This window comes from Anas acuta, chromosome Z, assembly GCF_963932015.1.
Source record: "Anas acuta chromosome Z, bAnaAcu1.1, whole genome shotgun sequence".
Taxonomy (NCBI): Eukaryota; Metazoa; Chordata; class Aves; order Anseriformes; family Anatidae; genus Anas; species Anas acuta.
The window spans coordinates 34,089,986-34,107,796 of NC_089017.1; the positions used below are offsets into that span (position 1 = coordinate 34,089,986).

Here is a 17,811-nt window from a genome sequence, read left to right on the forward strand (position 1 = left end):
CTTCATTATTTATTGTGGCAATCTGTCTGGGGAGGCTTCATGATGTCATCAGTTTGTTTCTCAGGTCTATAACATGAGAAATTTATCACGCACACAGATCCTGCTCTTTTCATCAGAAATATTGCCACTTCTTGGCCTATTTGCTGCTTGCAGCAGTTCATTTTCTGTCTCTCATTATCTTCACACCTTCTGCCTCTTTCTGTTTTTCTGTTCAAATGTAGTCTAACTCCTTAGTATAACTCCAGATAATTTGATCTGACAGTATTTATCACTTTTTTTTTTTTTTTTAATTTAATGAAACAATTTTAACATCCTGCATGAATACTATCTCACCTACTTACTTTTTATCAACCTTGTACAGGCCTTCTTGCATCATTCATGGGGATTTGACAAGCTGCTCTTGTTTTTAGCACAAGTGTTTCCCTGCCTTTGACAAAGACCACACTATGCTAAATGTTCTTTCCAAGTTAGTTTAGAAGGATAGTCTTCAAGCTTTCAGACACAACTGTAGTCTTTTCTCCATTTGGATCTCTATAAATACATAAAGAGATCAATTCCTATTTTTATATATTTACTTAATGTGGGTCTATTATTTTACCATTTGTCAGATTTTATCTGAGCATATGTTCTGTGGGGAAGGACAAACTAGCCCTCTAGTATTTGTAAAATATTTGGTGTTCCAGGGTTTTAAAAATAACTATGTGCTTGGCAGTGCCCGCACATAAAAGAGAAATTTGGCACCAAGCACCTACAGTTTAATTAAATCCATTTTATATTTTGTAATGAATTATGCAGGGCCATGAGGCACTGAAAAATGGAAGTGCCACAGTGACTATCACTAAGTTAGCAAGGCTGCTATCAAACATGTACTGCAATTTAGAATTAGTGCATTTAAAATCACAGAATCACAGAATGGGCAAGGTTGGAAGAGACCTCTCAAGATCGTCCAGTCTAACCCCTCTGTCAAGCAAGATCACTTAAAGCACATTGTGCAGGATGGTATTTATGAGGACTTTGCATATCTCCAGAGAAAGAGACTCCACAGCCTCTCTTGGCAACGCGTGTCAGTGCTCTGTCACCCTCACAGTAAAGAAGTGCCCTCTCATATTCAGCCAGAACTTCCTGTGGTTCAGTTTGTGCCCATTGCCTGTTGTCCTGTTGCTGGACCCAAATGAAAAGAGTCTGGCTCCATCCCAGAGACATCCTCAGGTATTTATACAGAATGATGAGGTCTCCCCTTAGTCTTCTCTCAGCCTGTCCTCATACAACATTTGTTCCAGTCCCCTGATCATCTTTGCAGCCCTCCTCTGGACTCGCTCCAGTAGCTCCATGTCCCTCTTGTGCTGGGGAGCCCAGAACTGGACACAATACTTCAGGTGTGGCCTCATCAGGGATGAGTAGAGAGGGGAGGATCACCTTCCTTGACCTGCTGGCAACACTCTTCTGAATCATGCTTTTATAGGCCAAAACACTTTCTCATTATAACGTTCTGGTTATAAATATTTGAGTTTGTATATTAAAATCACATGTGGATTAATCTATCCACTGGAACTATTATAACTGTCCAGCAGTGATGTCCCTCTGAACCAGAGAATTGAAAATGAATTAATTTTGTTTCTAGTTTTCCTGATTTCACTTGCAAATTTTTGCATTTTGGAGCATGTAGGAGTAGAGATTTTAATATGAATACTGTATTTAGAAATTCTTAGATTAGATTCCCCAGCTATATGGAATATATTTAGGCCTGACAAAAACAGACAATACTGAGGATGGGGTTTTTAAATTGATTTCCTGCACCTTTGGAAAATTAAATGAAGTTAAGAACTGTCTCATAGGAAGTGAAATAACCTGCTCTGACTGAGGCTGGAGATCAGATTCTTGCATCAAAGCATCATTTTGGATATGATTGATAGGATTCAAGACCAAAAGACAATCTAGATGCTGTTTTGGGTTGGCTTAGGCCCATAAAGTACCATAACAACTCCTGCAGATTGTGCAGACTATGCACATTCAGAAAAGCTAAGATCAAGTGGGATTTATGTAAAAGGAAGGAAATTTAAATTTAATATTCCAAAGATGACATATGGGATTTATTTTCTTCTCATGGATAACACAATATCATTTCAAATTACAAATTAATCTTTTAATGCCATTCTTTGCCCTTCAGTGTATTTCAATTCTATAATCAATCTTGACTCTTGCCAGAGATATAATTTCTGTTAGAAGTATTGACACAACAAATATTTCCAACCTGAGAACAGTGGGAGGAAAATATCTATTAAATACCTTGAAAATTTTCAGTAGTTTTTATTCCTTTTTCACACAAGTTGCCATGTCTCAATGAAAGTAACAAAAATAAAGCTTTCTATTGACCTCTTCTTAGCTTTTAGTCATTTGCTCTTCAATAGCCCCCAGTAAGCAGAATAATAATAAAAGAAACAAAGACTCAGGGCAAATGTGGCTGTATAGGAAGGAAAATATGACATGTTTTTGCAGACCTAAATGCACAGAAAGGAAAACACCTATTTTCAGCTATGTTGTAGCAAAGATATGGCACAGTTGAGAATGGGCCATCTACTTATTAGAATGGAGGACTAAGTGCAATTCAAAGTTATTTCTTCCAGTAGTAAAGTAATTTCTTCCAATAGATGAAAAAGGCACTTTGGGGTTTTATATTTTATCCCTAAAATAGAAGCAAATAAATTGCAATCAAGATTTTTATTTATTTATTTATTATGCTGCCTATCAATGCCTTTGATGAAATTAGTGCTAACCTAATATTTAATAAATGCATTCAGGTGATGTGCTTATTCTTAGATTAATAATATGTCCATTAAGTTATGAGCTTTTTGAAAGCAAAATATAAGATGTGGATCAGAGCAAAGGATCATTTCTTTGAACTTTTTTGTCATCTCTAGCATAGGAAATATGTTAGGAAGTATTTCCTTATGCATATATGTATTTAACCTACTGTTTAAATGTCATTCCTTGGCTGATGTTCCTGTTACTTCCCCTCCTTAAAAGCAGGAGCAGTGTCAGTTCTTAGCTCTTTAGAAGCAATAATTAACATTAATTGGTGAGTCATATAATATTCTATTGAAAAAAATAAAAGAGAGACTTAACTCTTCTGCCACTTGAATTGTTCACACTCTAAATACTACCAATGTTAAAGTAATCTTTCTAGTATATCAGTGCAGGTATCTGTCCCCAGTTAATGCAAACTGTCTGAATTTTGTGAGTGCCAAAGAGGCTTACTGTGAAGGAGCACCTTTCCCCTTCTCACCCATGTAGCATACCAGCTTACCTCCCAGTGGAGGGGGACCTTCACTGAACAACCCAACCACTTGTGCAGGAGGTTGGTAGAGAGTACCAATTGTGAGTACAGTCTGGTCTAGAAATGTATGTCTGTCATCCCAATGTTATAAGAAGGTTTAAACTTTCATGTATGTTTCAGGAATTTTTGTCCTTCAGCTGAAGTTTTATGAAGATGCAGCAGATTGCAGTAGCAAATTCAAAGTACTTATTAAGACTATTTAGAAGGCAAGATTGTGAATGTTAGCTAAATACATATTATGCAACAATCCTTCAGACATTATATCTTCTGCATATCCAAATTTTTAAAGTCTGTATGTAATATCTCAATTCTGTTATTTGTTTATCTGTCAGATGATGTCTTTAATTTTAACTGCAATTACAAGCATCCAGTAATGATCCACTGACTCTACTTCATAAAAATTACTCATGTTGCTGCCATCACTTTGATATGTTTCTGAAATGTATAGTCTGTTTTAGTTGCATAAAAATAGTTGTATAACATTTAAAAAATGAAAGATATTTATCATTTTGATAGTTATTACTTCTGGAATAGACTGCTTTTGATGAACCTGTACTTTTGATTTAGTACATTCTTAAAATGGCCCTGCATCACAGAAGGAAAGGAACTAAAACCAGAAATTTGGATAAGCATAATGTATGCCCAACATACATTTCAATCCTCTGAACGGGGTGTTTGGTATTCCTAAGCATTCAGGATAAGTTCTGGAAAATACTGCTATGAATACATAGAAAACCAAGATGTGTTTGCATCCATTTGCAATTAATGTGAGGCACATTCTATTATTAGTATTAATTACTATTACTATTACTATTACTAATTACTATTATTGCTATTATTACTATTACTATTATTTTATAACATTTGAAGCATTTTAGGGAATGCATGCTGAATAAACTGATGAACTAATCTGTAACATAAATCCTGTAGAATCTGCAGTAATCTAAGGACCTACTAAATGTTTACTGGAAAAAGAGATTATATCATAGGCACAGGGATATGTAAAGGACAAGTGGAAATAGCATTGGTTCCTGGCATAATTGCCCATTTTCAAGTTTGAAATTGAAGTCGCTAAATAAAAAATAGTACTCAGTAGCCAAGAATAATTGAAGTAGCTAAATAATAATAATAAAACTAATGACTTGTGGTAGACTATAGGAGTGACTGTGCTAATAAATTAGCAATTTTGAAAACAAAAATCAAAATCTTATAATTGTTGGGAGTCTGGGAAGGCAAAAAATATTATCAAGAGAAAAGCTGATCAAGCCTGTTATTCCTGTGAGACAGGTATCAAGGCAGTTGCCCTGATACCATTGAGCCAACAATAAGAAAAATATACCTTTGTATGAAAGTAGTATAACTACTACTACTACTGCAATGCTTAGTATTGAGTGCAATTGTTTTAGTTGAACTCTTCACAACATAATTTTTGTTTACAGGTGCATATTCTGAAGGTATTTTGAAGGACTGAGAATAATTATGTGGAATAAGTTGTCTGTGTATAAGTTGTCCAAAAGAGGTGGGGGTTCTCATCCTCTTATTGATATATAATTTCATTCTGAATGTCAAGTAAAAGCAGTTTGGTTTCCTTCACTTGGTTTCATAATTTGAATATTATTACATGTATCCAAAAATGTATTCTGAGAATCATATGAAACATATCCAAGTAAATTTGTTTGGGGAATTGAACATGCCAGATATTTGACTTGGTTGAGAGAACTGGGAATGTTCAGCTTATCAGAGCCTGGGATAGGTGAGTGGACTTCACCAATGTCTATAAATACCTGAAGAGACAGTGCAAAGAGAATGCAACCGGCTCTATTTAAGTGGTGCCCAGTGATAGGACAAGAGGAACTGGGCATAACCTAAAACACTGTCTGAACATCAGGATGCACTTTAGTGTGAGGAGCACTGTCAGAGGTGCCAGAGAGGTTCTTCAGTCTGGACATAGTCCTGGGCTTTAGGAGAACCTGCTTGACAAATTGGAGATTGGACCAATTGGAGGTTGTAAAGATCTCTTCCAACCTCAGCCATCCTGTGATTCTGTGAGACTACGTTGCCAGAGCATTTTTGTGGTGTTATGGGTTTTGCCAGTGATTCTCTGTGAATCAAGCATGAGGCATTTTAAAAACATAAATACTGTTTTTAAATTCTAAGCTTAAAATGATTCAGACCTGTAAAATTATTTTAATTGAATAGTCCACTGGTACCTTTTTGTATTGAATTGTGATGAAATAGCAGCAGTAGTTGCTGACAATGTGCATCCTGAATATACTGTTGTAGTATATCCTTTATATACTTATATAAAGTATACTTATATGTACTTTATATTATTTTCTGCTTAGGAATTGCAATGAACACAAGAGCTAAGCAGGAATTTTGTTAATGTTTTATTCACTGTATTATTTTCCTTGTCAGAGATTAAAACAAACATAACCAATAACAAAATTAAAAAAAGCTCAAAGGAAAAGGATTTTTTCTGGTTGATGTCTTATGGTAAAAGCGTATAGAATCAGAAACCTATATTGTACCATTTGCTCATTCTCCTTATAACAGGTAGTTGAGTTTTAATCTCAAGCATACAGTTGTCTTGCAAGAACTGTTTAGAACCTGTAAGCATATATAAATGTAATTGAGACTGATGGTCCTGTGAGGTGGTATGTGCTTAGTGATGCTAAAAGCATATTTCCATAATGAGGTAGTCAATAGTTTTAAGACTTTTAGTGACTGAGTATCTAGTATCTTGGAGTGCTTGTCAATTTTCTGAATGCTGCTGATACAGTGGTAATGGTGATGCAGGATGTGGAGTATGGGGACTTTATGTCTCTTGGTGTGTGTCATAATGAATCAGTATGAACAGGAAATGATTGTGGCAAGTCAGGGGAATTAAAGGCCTATGCAGGAAAAGGAGGAAGTATGGCTTCACAAAGAAAACACAAAACTGCAGAAAACAAGCATGAGAGTGAAGGTCATTGTTACTGCAGTAGTGTTTTCACTGATCTCATACATTTCTTTTGGAAGGTGCTCTGACTTGGCATGTGTCACCTCATGAGAGCACAGTTGGGTCAGAAGCACCTCTGCCTCTCCTTTCCCAGACAGCGACAGCTGTATTTCTCTTAGAAATGCTGCTTAGGGTTTTAAATAAATATTGGCTGTTTCACTATGTCTCTTCACCTTTCCCAACCTTTGTTGTGGGGAGGAAGTAAAGGAAGTAAAACATGGCTTTTAATTTATCCTCAGTAATTCACTGGCTTTCTAGGAAGAAAAAGTGACTTGACTGTGCAAGTCCCAGAGTAACCTAGCCTTATAGTTGGCCTGGCTCTGAACACAGAATTGGATAAGGTGGCCAATGTCTTCAAATCTAAATAATCTGTGACTTCATAAGCTGTTTGCTATATAATTTGAAGAAGCTCAAGCTACCTAAAATTATGTCTTGTGTACAGGCTCACTTGAGCAGCTCCTGCTTGATAAGAGAAGAAACAACAGCTTTTCAGAATTTGTCTGAATTTACCAAAAGAAGAAAGTGAAATCAAAGAATTTGATGTAAGGATGCACAGGATTGTTTTTAAAATCCAAACAACCCTGTTTAAAAACAGCTTGGAGAAGCTGTTATGCAAAACAAGTTGACAAGGTACAAGTGTTCTTTTGTGTGTGTATGTATGTGTGATTGTATTCAAATTCTAGTTGAAAAGATACCTTCCTTACAATTTTGTATTACATGTACATAAGAAAAGGGTTAATGATTGATTTTGTGTCATGCTAGTTTTGCTCACATCATCTAGACTTGCCTAGAAAGATGAAATTCTTTTGGCTTATATTTGCCTGTGTTAGTGACTCAACGTAGTCATTATTTATATAAGTATGCATTAACTTTGATAGCTCTAACAGTTTTATAAGATTTTTTATTTATTTTTATTGTTTTTACATGAACACATGTTAAATTTTAACAGATGTATTTTGTCAAATATTCTCTTAATGATTCCAGCTCTGGTCTATTTATCTGAATACACAATGTCCTACCTAGCGACTAACTAGAGACTAACCATTCTGGGAGTTTGTCTAGTCAAGGCACAGTGTAATGTAATCTGAGCAATTTAATTTGGATGGTTTTGGACTCACACTTCACTTGTCATCAATGTATTTTAATGAAGTTAAAACATCATGTTTCTGGGATAAAATAGGAGTTTTTCCTTCTGGGTAAAGTTTATTTGTTCACTATAATTCTTAGTATCTTGGAGACTTCAGATAGTCGGGTAGTAACTGTTTCTAACTGCTGCTTCTAGATTTTTTATTATTATTATTATTATTATTATTATTATTATTATTATTATTATTATTATTATTATTTTTTAATAATGGAAATTTGTCTACAACTTTAGGTGGAGGAAAGAGACTGGCTTAAGCTCAGGGGATATCTACAAGAAAATAGAAGTTTGAGGCCCTGTGCTGCAGGCTTCTCTCAAGTAACAAGCCGATGCACCTCCTTGACTTCACCACCACCTCTTTGTCCAGCTCAGAAATCCTGAACTCCCATGCTGGCACCACACTAGCATGTTGTTAGCTCTATAGTACTGCAACTATAAGTTGTCCCTTCTAAAAATTTTATGTGCTTTCCTCTAATTGTTCTGTAGCATAGTCTCAGCCGCTAAGCCCGACAGGAAGTGCAATTGAAATGTATGAAATTCCAACAGAAGGTCCCAAGTACAGTACCTGGGGCATGGAAACTATAGGTCTTGTAGAGTAGGAACTGGTCTTAACCAGCCAACCAGTCAGCTTGACCAACCAAGTGTCAATTAGGTCCTAGTACCCGTTAAATCTTGTGTTTTATGGAGAAATGCTGATATATACACGGGCTCTTGAAATTTATTCTAATTCTTTATTTTGAGGTTCAAGATAAGCTGATTTTTTGTTTGTTTGTTTTTTTAAAGCAGATAATTTTCAGGTAGGTATATACTGTGTGTGTATCGGTGTGTCTGTCTGTACCTACACACAATATATAATCTTCTGTTGTGGGTGGTAAAATTATCACATAAAATACAGAGAAAAGGTTAACATAGACTAATTCAGATCTGCACCAGAAGATGAAGTTTGGTTGCTTTCAATGGTGCAAATCATTGAATGAAAAACATGTCTCTGAAGCCTTCATACATAGAGATTGACAGACTCCATAGAATCAAACTGTGCTATTCTCTGGATAGCAACATTCCCAGGTCCCCTCTTGGGCATGGTACTGGAAAGGAGTGTTTATGGGAAAGAGGTGAATTAATATGGAAATTCCCAAACAGTGGTACTTGATGTATGCTTTTTTTTAATTTTTTTTTTTTATTTCATTTATTTTATTTATTTATTTATTTTGATATCAGAAAGAATATTTGCAACTTTCTAAGATGTTAACACAACCCATTTATTTACACCTTCTTTCAATATTGTTTGAGGTCTGCAGTGGATGGAGGGCTGGGAAAAAGGGATAAAGAGAACCTGTGAGAACATTTCAAACCTCCACATTCTCACATCATAGGGAATGAATTCTCACATCACACAGAACACAAAGGGAAATGGTTTGAATCCCAAATTCTAACAAATGCTTTTATTTTTGAATGTCTTTGCTTATATGATTTAGAGTAATTTACCTTCTGCTCCTTACCAAATATCACCTTATGCTTCTCAACTCTCATTTTTATTTTGTAGCTTTTTTCTTTATATTCCTGTTTTGTACCTCCTTCTGACTGCCTTCACATCTACTCCAGTGCATACCTAATTGGTCTTGGAGTAAGAAGCTTTCAGAGTGCTTAACATTTAAAGCACTGCTGCTTACTACTACCTACTCCCCTTGTCCAGCTTTATGGTGCCTCCATCCTGACCACTCTGCCAGTCTTTCAGGCTTGACAGCTGCTGGGTAGGCGTATAAGAAGCGCACCAGCTGTATTTGCTTGTGGCTCACCCACAGGTCTGTTATCCTATCCAGATTTAATAAGCATGATTAAACATCCACCTTTTGTTTCTCTGCCTCTTCCTGCTGAGTCAAAGTCTCCTCATTCTTTCTTGTTTATGCTGTTTTATACCTGATCCTGGGCCTTTGATTGACATTTGTACCCACCCACTTCCCTACTCTTGTCTGAGAAGCAACCTCCATAAGTCTGTAAGTGCAAACATTTAGCCATCTTTTTCTTCCTTTTTGTTATTTTTCCTCCTTTCCCCTTACTCTCTCACAGACCATCCCAACATGTATCAGATAAACTTAACATTGAATATTTGTGTATATTTTTCTGTTTAGATATATCTAAACAGCATAAGAAAAAGAATACTTCTAGCCCATCAGTTCCACAGTCATAGAATCATAGAATCATTAGGATTGGAAAGACCACCAAGATCATCTGGTCCAACCATCATCCTACTGCCAATGTCACCCACTACACCATGTTCCTAAACACCATATCCAGCCTTTCCTTAAACACCCCCAGGGATGGTGACGCCACCACTTCCCTGGGCAACATGTCCTAGTGCCCAGCTATTTATGTAGATAAATAATAAAGTTCCCATGATGTTTCAGTTAAAATCTTTTATAGATGCTTACTGAAGTATCTCAGGAAGTTTAAAATTCTGACTCAGTTGATGCTGTTGTGAAAACAAAAACACTGAAATGCATTTGAAATTTAGGATGTATATGCATGTACATGTATATCTCTCTCCAGTATTTGAAAATGTTGTCCCGTCTTCTTTTTATATGCTGAATTAGAAAAGATATATTTTAAGAATATTTTTACAAAATCTGTTAGAATCTCAATGCAAAATGCTAGTACACCAATTTCATATGAACTGCCTGGAAAATGAAAGCCTATTCCTGGAAGATTTTTCTTATTCCTACTGGAGTTTCTTGGAGCCTTGCTGTAACTCAGTGTAGACAGTTATGTCTCTGGTAAAAAGGCAACCCATATTAACATGCTTTTCTATGGCAGAGGAATTGTTTTTTGCAAAAGAAACAGTGAGATCTCATGAAGAATAAGATCTATCTGTCTATTTCCAATAAAATCATTTTGTGCTGGTTTATTCTAGTGTAGTGTAGCAGATTCTTCTTTAAAAGAGAAACTTCACTGTCAGGTGTTGACTTACTAGATATTTGGGGTCACATGTTGATAACCAGACAAAAAGTTTCTTTTATGTAGTGAGAGAAATATTAGTCTGCACTGGAAAGAAAATGTGTCAGTGGCATTGAATTTATCAGGGTTTTTCTTTTAGGTTTTCTTGGTTGTGTAATGCAGTGATTACTTTGAAGTCCAAAACATTTTGATTTCTGAAGTGACAGCTGTTTCTGTGCATCTGATCATGATACTGTAAATGTGTTGTGCTAGATTTTCTTTCTGCTGTAGATACAGACAGTTGCTTGCATAATCCCACTCAGCTAAACGATACCCAGTTAAATGATACCCTCACCATTTCTCTATATGAGCTCACCCTGAATTTTTATTTAGGAGGACACCCTATGGATTCCTACAGAAATCCCCCTTGATTTCAAATGAGGAAAAAGAAAGAGCCATGAGAGCATAAATACTTTCAATTATAGGAAAAAAAAAAAAGACAAATTCTACTTTCTTGAAGATGCATTTAGGTTTTTGTTTTGATTTTGTTCAGAATATGAGAATATGTCTTGAATGAGAATATGTCTTGAATGGATGAATTTTTATATGATTTTGTAATTGCTGATGTATTTCTATATGCTGCAGCATATAGAACTGCAATATTTGCAGCTGAATTTTTGACATGATTATGCCAGGAAATCTTTTTTTTTTTTTTTTTTTTTTTTTTTTTTCCCACTCTGCTCCAATAGGCAAAGAAAAAACAAAGTTTCTGGGGAAGCTGATATTTAACAAGCTCAGGTCAAATTAAATTTATAATCTTAAATTACAAAATCTCTTAATTTTGACAACCTAAATATTTTTGCTGTATTTTTCATATGCCTTTCAAAACCAACTTTAAAAATGTCATGTAACACCCAAATGAAGAAAAATAATTCATGTTGGTTTGAATAAATGGAAACCCTCTAGTAAATGTAAAACATATAATTTCTACTTTGCCACTCAACTCAGGCAATTTAGGTGTCAATGACAGACCTATTAAATTTTTAGCTTCACAATAGTTTTGTCTGATAATATGTGCTAATCAGTATAGAAGTGTAATTTATTATGTATCCATATTTACATGACTGCAGTCACATCCTTTTGAATTCACTTTTTACCTTTCACTTTTCAGAAGAAATGATGTGGTCCCATGAGGTGCAACTTAAGTCTGAAGAAAATACAGAATTTTTCTCAGCTTGTAATGGATACCAAAATTCATATTTTGTGGGAACTCCATTGAGGAAGAGATGAATGCTCACTTGAGCAGTGTTTTGAATTCTTTCCATTAAATTTGTGATTTGAGATGCAGGATTACTTCGAACTGTATAAAAAGCATGTAGTGGAGCATCTTGAGTTCAATTAGTACTTCAGTAGTGGGTTATGAAGAAAAAAACATTAAAAAAAATGGTGTTTGTAATGCCTGTGAAGCACCACATAGTGCAATATATAGTGAAACCCAGTAATTACAAAGTGAGCTGAAGAGCTCTGAAAATTAATGTGTCCACATTGTGTATGCCCATAGCACAGAGGTAAATCTTTAGAATATTTAATGCTGAGATAATGCTGAGGTAATGAATAATGCTGAGTGGGCCATGTAGGCCCACTCAGCATGGGTTTATGAAAGGCAGGTCCTGCTTGATGAACCTGATCTCCTTCTATGACAAAGTGACGTGCTAGGTGGATGAGGGAAAGGCTGTGGATGTGGTCTACCTTGACTTCAGTAAGGCTTTTGACACCGTCTCCCACAGCATTCTCCTCAAGAAACTGGCTGCCCTAGGCTTGGACTGGCACACGCTTCGTTGGGTTAGAAACTGGCTGGATAGCCGGGCCCAAAGAGTTGTGGTAAATGGAGTCAAGTCCAGTTGGAGGCCATTGACTAGTGGCGTCCCCCAGGGCTCGGTGCTGGGGCCGGTCCTCTTTAATATAATCATTGATGATCTGGACGAGGGCTTTGAGTGCACCCTCAGTAATTTTGCAGATGACACCAAGCTAGGTGCATGTGTTGATCTTCTTGAGGGTAGGAAGGCTCTGCAGGAGGATCTGGATAGGCTGCACCGATGGGCTGAGGTCAACTGCATGAAGTTTAACAAGGCCAAGTGCTGGGTCCTGCACCTGGGGCACAACAACCCCAAGCAGAGCTACAGACTGGGAGATGAGTGGTTGGAGAGAAAGACCTGGGAGTGATGGTTTATAGTTGGCTGAATATGAGCCAGCAGTGTGCTCAGGTGGCCAAAAAGGCCAACAGCATCCTGGCTTGCATAAGAAACAGTGTGGCCAGCAGGGCTAGGGAGGTGATTGTCCCCCTGTACTCAGCTCTGGTGAGGCCGCACCTCGAGTACTGTGTTCAGTTTTGGGCCCCTCACTACAAGAAGGACATCGAGGTGCTTGAGCGGGTCCAGAGAAGGGCGACGAAGCTGGTGAGGGGCCTGGAGAACAAGTCCTATGAGGAGTGGCTGAGGGAGCTGGGCTTGTTCAGCCTGGAGAAAAGGAGGCTCAGGGGCGACCTTATCGCTCTCTACAGATACCTTAAAGGAGGCTGTAGTGAGGTGGGGGTTGGCCTGTTCTCCCACATGCCTGGTGACAGGATGAGGGGGAACGGGCTTAAGTTGTGTCAGGGGAGTTTTAGGTTGGATGTTAAGAAGAACTTCTTTACAGAAAGGGTTGTTAGACGTTGGAACAGGCTGCCCAGGGAAGTGGTGGAGTCACCATACCTGGAAGTCTTTAAAAGACGTTTAGATATAGAGCTTAGGGATATGGTTTGGCGGGGACTGTTACTGTTAGGTCAGAGGTTGGACTCGATGATCTTGAGGTCTCTTCCAACCTAGAAATTCTGTGATTCTGTGATAATAAACATTGTAAAACACACAAAAAAGCAACCATAGCATTTTGATTTTTCTAAAAATGCTGGAGACCTAAGTAACTGTTTGAGTTAAAATCAGTATGCTGTGTTTACAGAGTATTCCTATTGTTCACAGCCTGTGGCTGCTGATCTATATCTATCTATATCTAATCTATATCTATATCTATATCTAATCTATATCCATCTATATATCTAATCTATATCTATCTATATATATATCACCTCTCTCTCTTTCTCTCTCTATATATATGCATATATATATATATATATATATATTTTTTTTTTTTTGAGTAAGTAGAGCTTTGTCTCTTCATTTATTTTAAAAGTCAATTTCTTTTAAAAGTATCATATGATTGTGTAATGTTCAACAACTTCCTGAAGGTAATTAATTTTGAATTACAGAATGTAAACAATCATGGAGGAACATTAACTCCAGGGTGATCCTTTTTTCTAATTTGAGTCTCCATTCTTTGTAAATAAGCAGATTGATCTTTCTTAAGAAATCTCATTTCTTTATCATCCATGTAAATTTTATATGCAAATGTCTGCAATCTAAAAACAGCTGGAAAATTACCTTATTAATCTCATGCATAAATGCTTTGTGTTGTACTACAGATGGTGTACTTGTCTGCTAGACAAGTGCCAGTGTAATTAGTGTCTTACAAACTTTAGAAAACTTCTGTTTTGTGGAGAATATGGTGAGAGGGTTATGTTCCCTATAGCTTCATTTAAAGTTAGGTCTGGGGCAGATCCCAGTACATTGCTACATTATGAAGGATTGACAGAGTGAAGGAAATGCCCTATGGTCATGGTCCCATACCGTTCTGCATGCTCTCCTGCAGTTGGAAAGGAGTTGATGGACCCTTACTGCACTTGATGTAAATGCTTGTCTGAGAATAGATTAGGGACTGAGAATTTAAATTTTCAAAACCCAGTGTACTGTTGGACTCTGGCTCATTGGCTGGAAAGAGATCCATTCAAACTCTTAGTCTTGTTTTACTGCAAGGGGTGGGTCAATCCCAAAGTAAAGATAGTGTTGGGGGATGGGTTCTAAAGCCTAACATAAATGTTAACAGATTTCCTGTGTGCATGTACTTCATACTGTTTTAAGTACTACTTTTCTGTCCTACCATGAGTAGTATGCCAAGTACTTTCTTTTCCAGGTTCTGCTTCTGATTTTTCCTTACATATAAGTAATGGGGTGATATGATAGTGAGATTGTTCTGAATGTTTAAAGTATATTTTCCACAACTTAGAAAGTTTTGGACATTAATATGTTAGAAGTTCATATTGAATGTAATATTTATTCAGTTAACTTTTACTGTATTTTGAGTTGTCTTCAGTTTTTTGTTTTTTTTTTTCTTCATTAGTGCTCACTCACATGGCTATTTGGGGGAATTCAGTATTTTCAAAGGATGAAGATATTCATTTTCTCAATACTGTATAATTTCACAATCTCTCTTGACTCTAAAATGCATACTTCATACCATTTGAAAGAAAAGGCAAATCCTGGCTCTAAAGGTGTATAATCCAAAACATATACTTTTTTTTTTTTTTTTTTTTTTTTTTTTTTTTAGGATTTCAGTAGTCCTATGAATCAAGTAGAAACATTGTGAAAAGTGCAAATGCGTAATTTGCGTTTTTTTCAGATATTACTTTGGTAAATTGCCGTAGAGTTTAAATTTGGAGAATTTAATTTTCTATTGTTATTACTGAGCCGTGCCACAATTAATTAAGTTCATTGCTGTTGTGGATTGACATCCTTACAATCTACTCCATAATTAGGGTTTAACGCACTAAATGTTAGTACTTGAGAGAGAGTACTTTCATAGTCATTATGCTTTTTATTAGTTTTAGCTGAAAACTTTTAGCAGTAACTCCTATAATACTTCCCCTGCAAAGCCTCTTTTAATAAAAATTTACCCAATTTTTAATTATAGTGGTAATGTATTCCTTAGTTAACCTCTGGTAGAATGCTTTCACAACATGTAATTCCATGGTTTTCTGTCTGTAAGGACATAGATTCTTATAGTCCAAAACTACATGACATACGTATGGGTGAAAAAAATGAATTAAATCCCCATAAAACATTTTTTTTTTCTGATTGGCAGATTATCCATTTATAGGTCTACATATTAATTACTTATTAAGTAATATCTAATACTGAAGACTTAATTCTAAACATAATACAAAATATAAGGATATCCAAACTCTTAAAAAACATGCACTGAAAGAACAATTATCTAATTGTCTTATCGTCATTTAGTTAGTTTAGTAGATGTAAGGATGTCTCAGCTTTTTGGGTTGTAATAGTGTTTTTACCTTCATATTTAGTACAAATTTGATGTGTGAACTTTTGAACTACAAGGGAGATCTATATGCATACACCCTTAATTGCTGGGAGTGGAAACACAAGGATGCACTTCGTCTGGCGTGTCCATCTGTTTGAGTTGATCATAATATTACTATGTTATCAACCTCCTGTTTTATACTGAAATTAAATACTAAGCATTAAATTGCTACTGTGGAATAAGTAGAAAATGTCTGACCAAATGAAGATTGGGGCATGCTCAAGCCAGGCACCGTCATATTGCAGATAAAAATAATTGGATTTAAAACTCTGTCCTTTTCCTAAGTCTTCACATCATCACAATTATGAGCTTTCATCTGAAGTGACTGTATTTTTCACCTATACTCGTAACACATGACAATTTTAATAAAATATTGTCCTGGTTTCAGTTAGAACAGAATTAATTTTCTTCCTAGTAGCTGGTGGAATGCTGTGTTTTGGCTTAGGATGAGAAGAGTGCTGATAACACCCCGATGCTTTAATTGTTGCAGAGCAGTGCTTACACCAAGCCAAGGATGTCTCAGCCTTTTGCTCTGTCCTGCCAACAGGCAGGCTGGGGGTGCAGTAAGAGCTGGGAGGGGACAGACCCAGGACAGATGACCCAAACTAGCCAAAGGGGTATTCCATACCATCTGACATCATGCTAAACAATATATAGGGGTGGCTAGCCGGGGGGAGGGGGCCGGACTGCTCAGGGTTAAGCTGGGCATCGGTCAGCAAGTGGTGAGCAATTGCATTGTGCATCACTTGTTTGTACATACTATTATTACTTTCCTATTATCACCATTGTATTATTATTATTATTATTGTTATTATTATTTTGTTATTATTATTTTCCTGTCTTATTAAACTGTCTTTATCTCAACTTACGGGCTTCACTTTCCATTTCTCTCCCCCGTCCCAGAGAGGGAGGGGGGAGGGTGAGTGAACAGCTGCATGGTGTTTAGCTGCTGGCCGGGTAAAACCACGACAAATATTCAAAAGAGATCAAACTTTTGTTTTGTTTTGTTTGTTCCCCAAAGATTTTATTCTGGTAATGCAGTCCTCACAACATACATGTAGTTCTGCACAATGAAACTCAGTGAAGGCTGGGTGAAGTGCCAAGACATTATGTCTGTTGCTGATATAACTTTCTCTTGGTTCATCTAGTTTGTAATCTTGGGGGAAATTGATTCCATCATCCTAATACTCAGTGCTCTTATAAATGCTTACTCTCACCTGAGGGTGAGTATATCTTTGAGTATATCTTTGGTTGTGGACATATGCTGATCTCACCTAAATTATACAAGAATTTCTGTACAATGCATCTGAGGGGAAAACAAGACACTTCATACCCTGGTGATTTCCTGAAACTTAACTTGTTTTTACACATAGAGGAACCAGCACCATCTTGCTGCAAACATATTTTTGGATTCCTAGATTCCCTGTCTTCTTTCCTGCTTTCTACTAGCCAGATATAATAGGAAAGTTAACATGTGAGTGGCTGTTTACTGTTGGAAGGAAATATGGACTGAAGGAACTAGGCTGTCATATTTCCTTGAAAACTAGGGAAAAAAATCATTCAGTAGGAGTACCTGGGGAAGGAAGGGAAATCTTATTTTGTATGGCTTACCTCTGTCCACCTTGTGCCTTACATGGGAAGAAGGATAGATCAGTTTCATAAATCCTTTGCATGCATGATTATTATTTTCATTAAGTATTGTGGCAAATTCTGTTGCAGGTGTTGGTGGAGAGTTGAGAGGCTAGTCACTGCAAACTGGTAGCAGAATGTAACTAACTTTTCCTTTTCCAAACAACATATGTTGTGTTTTCTTTTAATTCCAACGATTTGTATGAAGTCATATATCAAATCTTGATATGACATTTTTTTACACTTTGAGAATATTTTTCTTTTGTTTGAATAATAGTGCAAATTGTAATTAATTCAACTACTTGATGAGCACATTAAGTAACAGAGCAACCCTCTTAATTCCTACACCGTCCTTGTGTTGCCGTAGAGCATTACAGCCTGTGTAGAGCATTACAACCCATTAACCTCTACATACATCTGTTGTTGGCATGCTTGTGGGCACCATTCCTGCTTTTACCAGAGCCTGCTGTTGCTTTATATTACAGTGACTGTACGCCGTCTCCTTCCCACACTTTAGTTAAA

General features: G+C 36.5%; 1 protein-coding gene across 1 annotated transcript in view; it reads left to right on the top strand.

The window, feature by feature from the left end:
* Positions 1-17,811, top strand: part of TRPM3 (transient receptor potential cation channel subfamily M member 3) — a 430,339-nt gene that overhangs the window by 29,272 nt on the left and 383,256 nt on the right. The gene's annotated exons all lie outside the window — the stretch shown is intronic.